General features: G+C 48.4%; 1 pseudogene; it reads left to right on the top strand.

Moving 5' to 3' along the window:
• The first annotated feature begins 923 nt into the window (after positions 1 to 923).
• Positions 924 to 14,721, top strand: part of LOC112080485 (transcription elongation factor SPT6-like) — a 30,257-nt pseudogene continuing 16,459 nt past the window's right edge.

Genomic DNA, 14,721 nt, shown 5'->3' with positions numbered 1-14,721 from the left:
CCTGTTTTCCCACTATGGGTTGTGGGTAGTTATTTTCTGTGTCTGTGTTTCACCATACAGAACTGTTTCGGTTGTTTGTTTGTGATTTTGTTCAGTCTAATTATGGACACTTACCACGCTGCACATTGGTCCGATATTTCCTACTCCTCCTCAGACGAAGAGGAGATCCGTTACACACTTGAGATTATGAGTTTAAATAAAGTACATTTTCTGTGACATTGTGGAACAACACTATTACAATTTTCCATCAGTATTTAGATTTTTTTTATGAATGTGTTTGAAGTGAATTTTGGGTTCGGAAATTAATTATATAATACAGTAAACACAAGGTCCAATTAAACTGAATAACATGTTCTAGGTTCCATAAAAAATATTACAAAAAGAAGACTTGAAAAGTAATGAAAAAACAAAATGTCTTATGTTGCATACCATAACACTAGAAAAAGAATACACGAAGTATAATGCAAGGATTGCAGCTCTACAATCCAAGGAGAGCTATGTAAAGATATCCATTGGATAGTTAAGGCTACCTTTGATTTCAAAGTCATATGCATTTTTATCTTCGCTAACTAGTTAAACCTTTGATGTCTAGCAATGTCCTCGCCCCCTGGCTATAATAATGTTCTGCATCTGCTGTCAGCCATGGCAGACAGCAGCGTTTTATCATAGTTTATTGTAGACTAATATTTCATTGTTTACAATAAGAGTTTCTTATGACATAGCCATACCTTAAACATTTAMAATTATGGAATAATTTTGTCCTATGTCATGTCCCATAACATTGTTTCCAAAGACTGTTCTTTGACACAAAACCAGCTAATAAAAATCATGTTTATTATCTCTTCAACAGCCCCTAAACATGGATTTCAACGAGAGTAAAGCAGAGGAGTCTGAGGAGGAATACTACTCTAAATAAGAACCATGGTAACAATGTGCAGGCTGCACACAATGTCATGTGTCATCTTACTTGATGTACAACTTCTTGATGTGTGACTTAGAAGAGGAGGAGGAACAGGAGAATACCGAGGACCAAGATGAGGATGGAAACCTCAGTGGTCTGATTGATGATGGTGTGGATGAAGGGGAAGGAGAGGAAGAGGAGGAGAAGGAAGGGAAGAAAGATAAGGAAGGAGATAGTGACTCTGGGGAGGAAATTGGGCACCATAAGAGGAAGAGAAGTAAGTGGTCATTCATAAATTGTTCCTATATTTATTCCTGTCTGGGCTGCACTGTGATTGCTTCCTAGCCACGTTGTATGCTGTTTCTTCAGTCTTTGAATAAACTATAATGGCGTAAACCCTTTGATTCTATTTTGATTTGTGACACCTAACAGTGTGCAGCAGAACCATGCATACCAACAATAATCACCTTTGGTGTTTGAGTATCTTATGTTTTCTGTCTACAGGCTTTGACGACCGCTTGGATGATGATGATATTGATCTCATTGAGGAGAATTTGGGAGTGAAAGTGAAAAGGGTAAGTATTTTGATGCCATTATGGCAAGCAAAATGCATTGCAATCATGGACATTGTATATAGCACACAGCTGAGGTCTCATGTCATGTCCCACAGTCCCACTCTCTAAAAATAGTATGTAAAAGGAGATTGACTAAAATGTTTTCCTGATACCTCTGCTCCTTCCTTATCCCCATAAACAGCAAAAGTTCTGTCGTTTGCGAGACATGTCGGAGGATGAGGAGGGAGATGATGACGTCAGGGAGGCCCATGAGAAGGACATGATAGCGGATGAGATCTTCATGGGGACGGGAGCGGATGAGGGCAAGGCATTGGATATGCCTTTGCATCCCAGGGAGGATGAGGAGGAGGATGATGAAGAGTCTGGTATGAAACATTTTAGTTGCTTCATCTTGTAACGGCAGCCTTCCTCCTCTTCGTCTGAAGGAACAGTGCATACAGGGCTCTGGAGACGCACAGGAGGCTTGGTGCGTGGTGCCGGAACTGGAGGTACTGGGCTGGAGACACGCACCACAGGGAGAGTGCGTGGAGGAGGAACAGGGCTCTGGAGACGCACTGGAAGCCTGGTGCGTGGTGTAGGCACTGGTGGTACTGGGCTGGGGCGGGAAGGTGGCGCCGGATATACCGGACCGTGCAGGCGTACTGGCTCCCTTGAGCACAGAGCCTGCCCAACCTTACCTGGTTGAATGCTCCCCGTAGCCCGACCAGTGCGGGGAGGTGGAATAACCCGCACTGGGCTGTGTTGGCGAACCGGGGACACCATGCCTAAGGCTGGTGCCATGTATGCCGGCCCGAGGAGACGCACTGGAGACCAGACGCGTTGAACCGGCTTCATGGCACCTGGCTCAATGCCCACTCTAGCCCGGCTGATACGTGGAGCTGGAATGTACCGCACCGGGCTAAGCACACTACAGGAGACACCGTGCGCTCTTCCGCATAACACGGTGTCTGCCCGTACTCCCGCTCTCCACGGTAAGCATGGGAAGTGGGCGCAGGTTTCCTACCTGACTTCGCCACACTACCCTTTAGCCCACCCCCCCCCCCCCCCCAATAAATTTTTGGGGTTTCTTCTCGGCTCCAGCCACGCTTCCGTGCTGCCTCCTCATACCACCGCTCCTGGGCTTTAGCTGCCTCCATCTCTTCACGAGAGCGGCGATATTCTCCAATGTGAGCCCAGTGTCCTTTACCCTCCAAAATTTCCTCCCATGTCCAGGAGTCCTGTGTAGTGGGCCGCTGCTGCTGCTGTCGCTGCTGCCTGTTGCTACGCTGCTTGGTCCGAGTTTGGTGGGTGGTTCTGTATCGGCAGCCTTCCTCCTCTTCGTCTGAAGAGGAGGTGTAGCAGGGATCGGACCAAGACGCAGCGTAGCTCGTGTTCAACATGATTTAATAAGGACGATTAAACAGTGAACGCTTACAAAATACAAAATAACAAAATAACAAACGTGGCTTACCGATACAGCCCTATCTGGTGCAGAGAAAACACAGAGACAGGAAACAACCACCCACAAAATCCCAACACAAAACAAGCCACCTATATATGATTCCCAATCAGAGACAACACAAAACATCTGCCTCTGATTGAGAACCATATTAGGCCAAACATAGAAACGGACAAACTAGACACACAACATAGAATGCCCACCCAGCTCACGTCCTGACCAACACTAAAACAAGCACAACACACAAGAACTATGGTCAGAACGTGACACATCTATAAACAGTGGAATTGTTTTGAGTTAGCAGATTTTTAAAACGCCATTTCCMAAAAAAATTGTCATAGGTATTTATTTATTTTTCTCAGATATCGATGACTTTATTGTGGATGATGATGGACAGCCCTTGAAGAAACCCAAGTGGAGGAAGAAGCTGCCAGGATATACAGATGCGTAAGTGATTCTGGCATTTAATTTAATCACTTAGATCTCAATTTGCAGTAGCCTCTCCACCTGCAAGCTCACCCGAAAGTATGAAGTCCTATCTGTGCAATATAATTTGATATGTTAAGTGTGTCCGAAATGGCATCCTATTCCCCTATAGGCCCTGGTCAAAAGTAGTGCACTATAAAGGGAATAGGGTGCCATTTGGGATGCAAGCATGTTTACCTTTACTCACCTGCACTATTTAGTACTGAGCACCACTCCTTTTTTACAGAGCCCTTCAGGAGGCCCAGGAGATATTCGGAGGGGACTTTGACTTTGCTGAGTTTGACACTGAAGCCTATGAAGATGCAGAGGAGGAGGAGGAGGCAGATGAAGAGTCATGGGACCGGCCCAAGAAGCAGACCAAGAAGAGGTGGGCCGACGCAGTATCTTTGAGATCTATGAGCCCAGTGAGTTGGAGAGCAGTCACATGACGGACCAGGACATTGAGATCCGTTCCTGTAACGCTCTGGGTGTCGGGGGTTGTGAAGTCAGACGCAGGAACAACAGAGAGTTCAATACGGTGCTTTTAATGCACAACCGGCAAACAAATGTCCATACGGACTTACTGGGTGTCACAAACAAATGTCCCAACTACGTAAGACAAAACCCAGTCCAAAATACATTTGTTAAACGGGAAAAACAAATACGTTCATCCACTCCCGAATCCAAAACTACAAATGAACAATCCCGCAAGAAGAAGCGTACGGGCTGGCTGACTAATAAAGCCACACTAATTAGCAATCACCTAAACACAGGTGTAACAAATAAACACATAAGGAGGGGGAGGAAAAAGAGTCAAGTGGCAGCTAGTAGGCCCGTGACGACGACCGCCGAGCGCCACCGAACGGGAAGGAGAGCCTGCCTCGGTGAAGTCGTGACAGTACCCCCCTCTGACGCGCGGCTCCCGCAGCGCGCCGACACCGGCCTCGAGGTCGACCCGGAGGACGAGGCCAGCGGATCCGGATGGAGGCGATGGAAATCCCTCAACATAGACGGATCCAAAATGTCCTCCACCGGTACCCAGCACCTCTCCTCCGGACCGTACCCCTCCCAGTCCACGAGTACTGCAGGCCCCTCACCGCGTCTCGAGTCCAGAATGGCCTGTATCGTGTACGCCGGGGACCCCTCGATGTCCAGAGGGAGGAGACCTCCGGCACCTCACCGTCCTGCAGGGACCAGCTACCACCGGCCTGAGAGAGACACATGAAAACGAGGGGTTAATACCATAATAGGAAGGAGTTTTAATCGATAACACACCTCGTATTCTCCTCAGGACTTTGAAGGCCCTACACACTGCGGCCCCAGCTTCCGGCAGGGCAAGTGGAGGGGCATTTCGGGTCGAGAGCCAGACCCTTTCCCCCGGTACAAACACGGGGGCCTCACTGCGGGCGTCAGCGCTCCTCTTCTGCCTTCTTAGTAGCTTGTTGGAGGGACTCCTGGACGGCCCTCCAGTCTCCTTGGACCTGTACCCACTCCTCCACCGTAGGAGCCTCGGTCTGGCTCGGATGCCATGGTGCCAGGACCGGCTGGTACCCCAAACACACTGAAAGGGGACACATTAGTAGAGGAGTGGCGTAGTGATTCTGGGCCATCTCGGTCCAGGGAATGTATCTCGCCCACTCCCCTGGCCGGTCCTGGCAATACGACCGCAGAAACCTACCCACCTCCTGGTCACTCTCTCCACCTGCCACTTACTCTCGGGTGATAACCGGAAGTCAGGCTGACCGTGACCCCCAGACGCTCCATGAACGCCCTCCATACTCGGGACGTGAACTGGGCCCCGATCAGAAACGATGTCCTCCGGCACCCCGTAGTGCCGGAAGACGTGGGTGAATAAGGCCTCCGCAGTCTGTAGGGCTGTAGGGATACCGGGCAACGGGAGGAGACGCAGGACTTAGAAAACCGATCCACAATCACCAGAACCGTAGTGTTTCCCTGAGACGGGGGAAGATCGGTCAGGAAGTCTACGGACAGATGAGACCATGCCGTTGTGGAACGGGGAGGGGTTGCAACTTCCCTCTAGGAAGGTGCCTAGGAGCCTTACTCTGGGCGCATACCGAACAGGAGGAGACATAAACCCTAACGTCCCGAGCTAAGGTAGGCCACCAATACCTCCCCCGAAGGCTCCCCACTGTCCTCGCCACCCCAGGGTGACCCGAGGAGGGTAGGACATGAGCCCACCGAATCAGTTGGTCCCGAACACCAAGCGGCACGTACTTACGCCCCGCCGGACACTGAGGAGGCGCGGGTTCCGCCCGTAGGCGCCCGCTCGATGTCCGAGTCCACCTCCCATACCACTGGCGCTATCAGCCTCGAGGCGGGGAGGATGGGAGTGGGTTCGGTGGACCTATCCTCCGTGTCGGTAAAGGCGGACAGTGCGTCGGCCTTTACGTTTTTGGGAGCCTGGTCTATAGGATAACGTGAACCGAAAAGGGTGAAAAACATGGCCCACCTTGCCTGACGTGGGTTCAGTCTCCTAGCTGCCCGAATATACCCCAGATTCTGGTGGTTCCAGATGAGAAAGGGTGCTTAGCCCCCTCAAGCCAGTGTCTCCACACCTTCAGACCCTGACCACCGCTAACAACTCCCGTCCCCCACATCATAGTTACGCTCCGCTGGGCTGAGCTTCCTAGAGAAGAAAGCGCGAGGGCGGAGTTTTTGGCGTACCAGAGCGCGTGATAGCACGGCACCCACCCCAGCCTCGGACGCGTCCACCTCCACTATGAATGCTAAAGAGGGGTCCGGATGCGCACACGGCGCATCCGTGAACAGAGCCTTAACCTGTTGAAAGCTCCGTCCGCCGCTGCTGACCACCGCAACCGCACCGGCCCCCCTTTAGCAGTGAGGTAATGGGAGCCGCTACCTGGCCAAAACCCCGGATAAATCTCCGGTAGTAGTTTGCAAAACCAAAAACCGCTGCACCTCTTTTACCGTGGTCGGAGTCGGCCAATTACGCACGGCCTTAATGCGGTCACTCTCCACCACCACCCCGAGGTGGAAATGCGATAACCCAGGAAGGAGACGGCTTGTTGTGAGAACACACACTTCTCAGCCTTGACGTATAGGTCATGCTCCAGCAGTCTGCCAAGCACTTTGCGTACCAGAGATAATATGCGCGCTGTCGAGATATCAGTGAGTACTGAGTAATCAGAATGTCACGATATACACAACCACCCCTGCACGTGCAGGTCCCTGAGAATCTCGTCTACAAAGGATTGGAAAACGGCTGAGCATTCTTTAACCCATACGGCATGACGCATACTCATAGTGGCCCGATTGTACTAAATGCGGTTTTCCACTCGTCTCCTTTCCGAAACGCACCAAGACTGTACGCTCTAATGAGGTCCAGTTTTGTAAAGAACTGCGCTCCGTGAAATGATTCCACCGCCGAGCAGACGATAAGGTAGTGGGTAACTAAACCCCACTGTATGCATTAGACCTTCATAAATCAATACACGGACGCAAACCTCCTCCTTTTCTTCACAAAAAAGAAATCGAGAGACGGTGATATTGAGGGCCAAATGTTACCCCTGTCCCAGAGACTCCGCGACATATGTCTCCATAGCCAACGCTCTCTCTCTGGACAAAGGGTACACGTGATCTCTGGGAAGCGCAGCGTTAACCTGGAGATCTATCGCCCAATATCCCTTCCCGGTCGATGGGTGGTAATTTCGTCCGCTTTCTTTTACAGCAAGCGATTGCCAAATCGCATACTCGGGGGAATGCACACCGTGGAACCCTGGTCTGGACTCTCTCCACCAGGTGCACCGATGGAAACTCCCAGACACCTTCCAGAACACTCCTCTGACCACCCCTGGAGCAACCCCCTGTCTCCACAAAATACTGGGATTGTGCCGGGCCACCAGAATTCCCAGCACCACTGGAAACCAGGCGAATCAAATTATAGAGAACTGATACGTTCCCTATATTCCCCTGCGTCACCATATGTCCGGGGAAACTGTTGCCTCCCTGACCACCCCTGGCCCTAATGGCCGCTATCTAGGGAGTGACGGGAAAGGGAGAATCTATCGGCACAAGCGGAACGCCCAACTTACGGGCGAGTCCGCGATCCATAAAGTTCCACCTGCACCTGAATCGACTAGTGCCCTATGCTGGAGAGAGGAAAAATGTAAGGAAAAAAATTGAGACAAACATGTGACCAACAAGGGTTCTGATGAGTGTGCGCTGACTCACCTGGGGTGATCGAGAAGTGTTCCGCCTGCCATCTCGACTCCCAGACGGACCCCCCAGCAGTCACGATCGGCCGTGGTCTCTTCCGACCACAGCTGTGCAGGGCGCTCCTCCTCCGATACCCCTAGGCGCGGCCCTCCCAACTCCATCGGATGGGAGCCGCGGGTGCTGTGGTGGTGGAACGCACAGACCCTCTCCGAACGCCCCGCGCAGCCAGCAGATTATCCAGTCGGATGTGACATGTCAATTAGCTCATCAAGGAAAGGAGAGCGGTGTCCCGACACGCTACCCTGCGACGTCCTCCGGCGGAGACTACACCGTAGTGGTCAATAAGCCCTTGCGGTCCACCCTGATCCCGCGGCCAAGGTCCGGAACTCCAGCGCGTAATCCTGTGCGCTCCTCTTCTCCTCCTAAGATGGATAGAGAACTCTCACCCGCCACTCGCCCCTCCTGGGGGGTCAAACACGCAGCCGAAAACGACGGGTAAACTTGGTAGTGCTCCTTCGCTGAGTCCGGGCCATTCCACGACTGAGTTGTGCCCACTCCAGAGCACGACCCTGAGCAGAGACAGGGACACTCACCCTCTCCGTCCCTCCCGAGGGAGTGGGGCGAACGGTGGCCAGGTATAGTTCCAGTTGGAGTAAGAACCCCTGACACCCCGCCCGGCCGCTCCATCATAATCCCTCGGACGTAAGACGGAGCGCGCTGGAGCCGGGAATGGAGAGTCCTGAGGGGGGGAGCCGAAGTGGAAGAGGAGCCCACTGCCTCTCCATCGCTCCTTCTCTCCATCATTTGGTCCATGGCTGATCCGATCCAAAGGAGGACGGTGGTGTGGTGGAGAACCCGTTCCTCCATCGATGGAGAGGTGTGCTCTGCTCCTGCTGACTCCATTTCTCTAGTGCGGATTCTGTAACGCTCTGTGTTCGGGGGGGTGAAGTCAGACGCAGGAACAACAGAGAGTTCAATACGGTGCTTTTAATGCACAACCGGCAAACAAATGTCCATACGGACTTACTGGGTATCACAACACAATGTCCCAACTACGAAGACAAAACCCAGTCCAAAATACATTTGTTAAACGGGAAAAAAACAAATACGTTCATCCACTCCCGAATCCAAAACTACAAATGAACAATCCCGCACAAAGAAGCGTACGCTGGCTGACTAATAAAGCCACACTTTAATAGCAATCACCTAAACACAGTTAACATAACACATAAGAGGAGGAAAACAGTCAGTGCAGCTAGTAGGCGTGACAACGACCCGAGCGCCCCCGAACGGGAAGGAAGCTCGTAAGTCGGACAGTTCCACTCGACATCAGAGCAGTTCCAGTGTGTATACTATCTTAGAGTGTCCCAAATGGCACTCAACCCATAGAGCACTTGTCAAAATAGCACTAATAAGGAATAGGGGTGCATTATGGAACACAATCATAGCATAGACATGTTGAGCACGTGAAATCACCTACTAACGTTAGGCTGACTCTGTAACACGCGCGAGTGAGGCTCCTCTGGATTTTGAGCGGGACGTCGCTGCGGAGTTGTTCCGGGTGTACTATAGGTGTGTCCCAAATGGCCCCTTTCCATGTCTTCAATAAGCAGCTATCATAACATGGTTGCCATATGAAAATCATATCATAGACACTGACACTAAATCACCTAATCAAACGTAATCAACTAGGGTTGGTTAGTAGATCCCAGTCTATTCAAACTATTTCTTCAGTTAGATTTTTCTGGGACCAACATCTTTTTCACAATTAATTGTGTGACCCCACCACACCCCCAAATATAATCTGACACAACCTTAAAATCGGCACACTTTGATGTTCACATCAACAAATAACCTTCAATTCAAAACATTTTAATCTCTTATCAAAATGAAAAGAAAACAAAAAAAATCCCCCCCTCAAAAAAAAAACTAAATATACTTGGGAGAGTATTGTTATACACTGGCCGATTTTGGCAGGTTTCCTACTTACAAAGCATGTAGAGGTATGTAATATTTATCATACGTACACTTCAACTGTGAGACACCGGAATCTAAAATCCAGAAAATCACATTGTATGATTTTAAGGAATAATTAATTTGCATTTTATTGCATGACAATAAGTATTTGATACATCAGAAAAAGCAGAACTTAATATTTGGTACAGAAACCTTTGTTTGCAATTACAGAGATCATACGTTTCCTGGAGTTCTACCAGGTTTGCACACACTGCAGCAGGATTTTTCCCACTCCTCCATACAGACCTTCTCCAAGTCCTTCAGGTTCGGGGCTGTCTGGGCAATACCACTTCAGCGCCCTCCAAAGATTTTCTATTGGGTTCAGGTCTGGAGACTGCTAGGCCACTCCAGGACCTTGAGATGCTTCTTACGGAGCCACTCCTTAGTTTCCCTGGCTGTGTGTTTCGGGTCGTTGTCATGCTGGAAGACCCAGCCACGACCCATCTTCAATGCTCTTACTGAGGGAAGGAGGTCGTTGGCCAAGATCTCGCGATACATGGCCCCATCCATCCTCCCCTCAATACGGTGCAGTCGTCCTGTCCCCTTTGCAGAAAAGCATCCCCAAAGAATGATGTTTCCACCTCCACGCTTCACGGTTGGATGGTGTTCTTGGGGTTGTACTCATCCTTCTTCTTCCTCCAAACACGTCGAGTGAGTTAGACCAAAAAGCTAAATTTTTGTCTCATCAGACCACATGACCTTCTCCCATTCTTCCTCTGAGCATCCAGATGGTCATTGGCAAACTTCAGACGGGCCTGGACATGCCCTGGCTTGAGCAGGGGACCTTGCGTCGCTGCAGTATTTTAATCCATGACGGCATAGTGTTTTACTAATGGTTTTCTTTGAGACTGTGGTCCCACTCTCTTCAGGTCATTGACCAGGTCCTGCCGTGTAGTTCTGGGCTGATCCCTCACCTTCCTCAGATATTGATGCCCACCAGTGTGATACTTGCAGGAGCCCCAGACCGAGGATGATGACCGTCATCTTGAATTTCTTCCATTTTCTAATAATTGCGCCAACAGTTGTTGCTTCTCACCAAGCTGCTTGCCTATTGTCCTGTAGCCCATCCCAGCCTTGTGCAGGTCTACAATTTTATCCCTGATGTCCTTACACAGCTCTCTGGTCTTGGCCATTGTGGAGAGTTGGAGTCTGTTTTATTGAGTGTGTGGACAGGTGTCTTTTATACAGGTAACGAGATTCAAACAGGTGCAGTTAATACAGGTAATGAGTGGAGAACAGGAGGGCTTCTTAAGAAAAACTAACAGGTCTGTGAGAGCCGGAATTCTTACTGGTTGGAAGGTGATCAAATACTTATGTCTTGCAATAAAAATGCAAATTAATTACTTAAAAATCATACAATGTGATTTTCTGGATTTTTGTTTTTAGATTCCGTCTCTCACAGTTGAAGTGTACCATATAAAAATTACAGAACCTCTACATGCTTTGTAAGTAGGAAAACCTGCAAAATCGGCAGTGTATCAAATACTTGTTCTCCCCACTGTATAATAATAAAATAATAAAAAATACAATACCAAAATCAAAGAGAATTAATGAACACTTACTCACTCAAGGGTTTATTTAAATGTTTACTAAGAGTGTGTAAAGCAAAGGCAAAGGGTGGCTACTTTGAAGAATCTCAACTATACAGTATATTTTGATTTGTTCAACACTTTTATGTTTACTACATGATTCCATTTGTGTTATTTAATAGTTTAGATGTCTTCACTGTTATTCTACAATGTAGAAAATAGTAAAAATAAAGAAAGTAGGTGTGTCCAAACTTTTGACTGGTGCTGTACTTATTTCATTTTTTGGGTCGACCTCACTGTAGTTCCCCCACGACCCCGACTTTGAATACCATTGACTTTGAATACCATTGACTTTGAATACCACTGACTTTGAATACCACTGCTGTAGCCCATACCCTTTTCTATGTGTGTAGTCTTGTTGTTTTTAGTTGCGCTCCACTTGTGTGAAGCCTGCAGAGGATGATGAGCTGGAACAGGAGGCTGAGTGGATCTATAGGAATGCCTTCTCTACTCTCACCATCTCCATGCAGATACTGGAGTGAGGATATTTTAGCTGGGTCTCATAAGACAATTAGTTAAAGCTGATGCTACAGTCTACAGTGCATTCGGAAAGTATTCAGACCCCTTAACTTTTTCCACATTTTTGTTACTTTACAGACCTTTTTCTAAAATGGATTAAATTGGTTTAAATTGGTACTCAGTACTTTGTTGAAGCACATTTGGCATCGATTGCAGGCTCGACTCTTCTTGGGTATGACGCTACAAGCTTGGCACACCTGCATTTGGGGAGTTTCTCCCATTCTTCTCTGCAGATCCTCTCAATCTCTGTCAGGTTGGATGTGGAGCGTTGCTGCACAGCTATTTTCAGGTCTCTCCAGAGATGTTAGATCAGGTTCAAGTCCGGGCTCTGGCTGGGCCATTCAAGGACATTCAGAGACTTGTCCCGAAGCCACTACTGCGTTGTCCTGTTGGAAAGTACATCTTAACCCCAGTCTGAGGTCCTGAGCGCTCTGGAGCAGGTTTTCATCAAGGATCTCTCTGTACCTTGCTCCATTCATTTTACCCTCGATCCTGACTAGTCTCCCAGTCCCTGCCGCTGAAAAACATCCCCACAGCATGATGATGCCACCACCATGCATCACCGTGAGGATGGTATTGGACAGGTGATGAGCGGTGCCTGGTTTCCTCCAGACGTGACGCTTTGAATTCAGGCCAAAGAGTTCAATCTTGGTTTCATCAGACCAGGGAATCTTGTTTCTCATGGTCTGAGTCCTTTAGATGTCTTTTGGCAAACTCCAAGCGGGCTGTCATGTGCCTTTTACTGAGGAGTGGCTTCCGTCTGGACATTCTACCATAAAGCCCTGATTAGTGGAGTGCTGCAGAGATGGTTGTCCTTCTGGCAGGCTCCCATCTCCACAGAGGAACTAGAGCTCTGTCAGAGCTTGGGGCCCTTCTCCCCCGATTGCTGAGTTTGGCCGAGCAGCCAGCTCTAGGAAGAGTCTTGGTTGTTCCAAACTTCTTCCATTTAAGAGTGATGGAGGCCAAAGAGTTCAATCTGAGAGGCCACTGTTTTCTTGATGACCTTCAATGCTGCAGGAAGGCTTTGGTACCCCTCCCCAGATCTGTGCCTATGCACAATCCTGTCTCAGAGCTCTACGGACAATTCCTTAGACCTCATGGCTTGGATTTTTGTTAACTTCATCCCTTAATTTATTCTCTCTGTTTAATTAATGTTTAATCTGGGACTTTCTTTCCTCCTCAGTGGACCGAGCTGAAAACCCGCAAACAGAACCTGAGACGCCTGTTCCAGAAGATGCAGGGATACCAGTTTGAACAGATCTCAGCAGACCCAGATAATCCACTGGCTGATGGCATTCGACCATTAGACACTTCAGATTTAGAGAGGTAAGGCTTGTCATGTCCAACATGTTTGTAAATAAGCCTTGTCTGAGCCAGAATGGCCCATAGGGCAGGAGCCTATCTCCTGTTTCTGTAGTGTGAGGCACCTTGATGTACAAGTACACCACCTGGACAGTACGCTAGTCATGTTATGACACCTTTATTATCTTTGTTGTATCAGAATGCTGACCTGATTATGTTTGTCTGACAAGGCTGAAGGATGTCCAGTCTAGTGATGAACTGGGCGACGTCTACAACCATTTCCTGCTGTACTATGGCCGGGATATCCCAAATATGCAGAATGCAGCCAGGTCCAGCAAGAAGAAGCTGAAGAAGATCAAAGAAGTGGATGAAGATGGTACGATTTAGATTATATATTGTAAGATTGTGAAAGCACAGTGGATCTTTGCCCTCATCAGAGTAATTATCATGTCTTCTGTTTGCAGGTAATGAGCAGGAAGTAGTAGAGGAGGAGGAAGAGGAAGAAGAGGAGCAGCCGAAGGGGCCGGACCTGAAGCTTGCATCTCGCAGGGATATGTACAGCATCTGCCAGGGTGCAGGACTGGGTGAGTGCTTTATCATGTTTGTCCAGTAGGTGTCACTATCAGCACCTTTTACAAACAGATTTGTGTGCCATACATCTTCAGGTCTATACAGTTAGCTTGTGATAATACAAAACTTGCTAAGTAATGTGCGATTGAAAAACTGTGACTAGTGTACTTAAACAGAGTTTTCCATTCGAAGTGCACTTGCTGTATCATGAGCCGACTATATTTGCAACAGTTTTTGAGTCCCCCATTTAAAGTGTTCTCATCAGATGGCCTAGCCAAGAAGTTTGGTCTGACTCCAGAGCAGTTTGGAGAGAACCTACGTGACAGTTACTAGCGTCACGAGACGGAGCAGTTTCCTGCTGAGCCAATGGAGCTGGCTAAGGACTACATCTGCAGGTTAACCAGCAACACATTATTGCACTGTATACAGAATACATTTTCATATAAAGATAACCCAACCATTTTAGCAGTAACAGGGGTGGTGTTGAGAGGTGAATATTTAAACTTGTGGCACCATTTGAGATGCAATCCTATACCTTCCACAATATTAATAATAGTATGTTGTCTCTGCCTGTGCAGCCAGTTCAGCACAGCAGAGGCAGTACTGGAGGGGACTCGCTACATGGTCGCCATGCAGATCGCTCGGGAGCCTTTAGTCAGACATGTGCTCCAACAGACATTCCAGGAGAGAGCCAAGATCAACATCAAACCCACCAAGAAGGGAAAGAAGGTATACACCATCTATTTGCAAAAGGGTTAAAAAATCACAGTAACTTTCTAAGAATTCACAGGTTTTCCAGAAATCTTGGTTGGAAGATTCCTGCAATCAGGAGTGAATAAGCAAGAAGTCCTTTATCTTTCTACCAGCAATTCCTGGAAAACCTGGGAATTTGGGGGAAATTACTGCAATTTTGCAACCCTATTCTGCAATTACCACCACTTCTTTGTTGGTTGTATTAGTGGTTTATTTAGGTCTTTCATGGGATATACAGTACTTTCAGAGGCGTCAGGTAGCGTAGCGGTTCGATCTTTGGGACTGTAACTGCAAGGTTGCTTGTTCGAATTCCTGATCTGGCAAGGTGGAAAAATCTGCCGTTCTGCCCTTGAGCAAGGCCGTTAACCCCAACACAGAGATTCAGAGGGGTTGGGT

The sequence above is a fragment of the Salvelinus sp. IW2-2015 genome, unplaced genomic scaffold, assembly GCF_002910315.2.
Source record: "Salvelinus sp. IW2-2015 unplaced genomic scaffold, ASM291031v2 Un_scaffold16339, whole genome shotgun sequence".
Taxonomy (NCBI): Eukaryota; Metazoa; Chordata; class Actinopteri; order Salmoniformes; family Salmonidae; genus Salvelinus; species Salvelinus sp. IW2-2015.
Note: the sequence above shows the minus strand (reverse complement) of the source record. Positions and strands in the feature narration are given on the sequence as shown.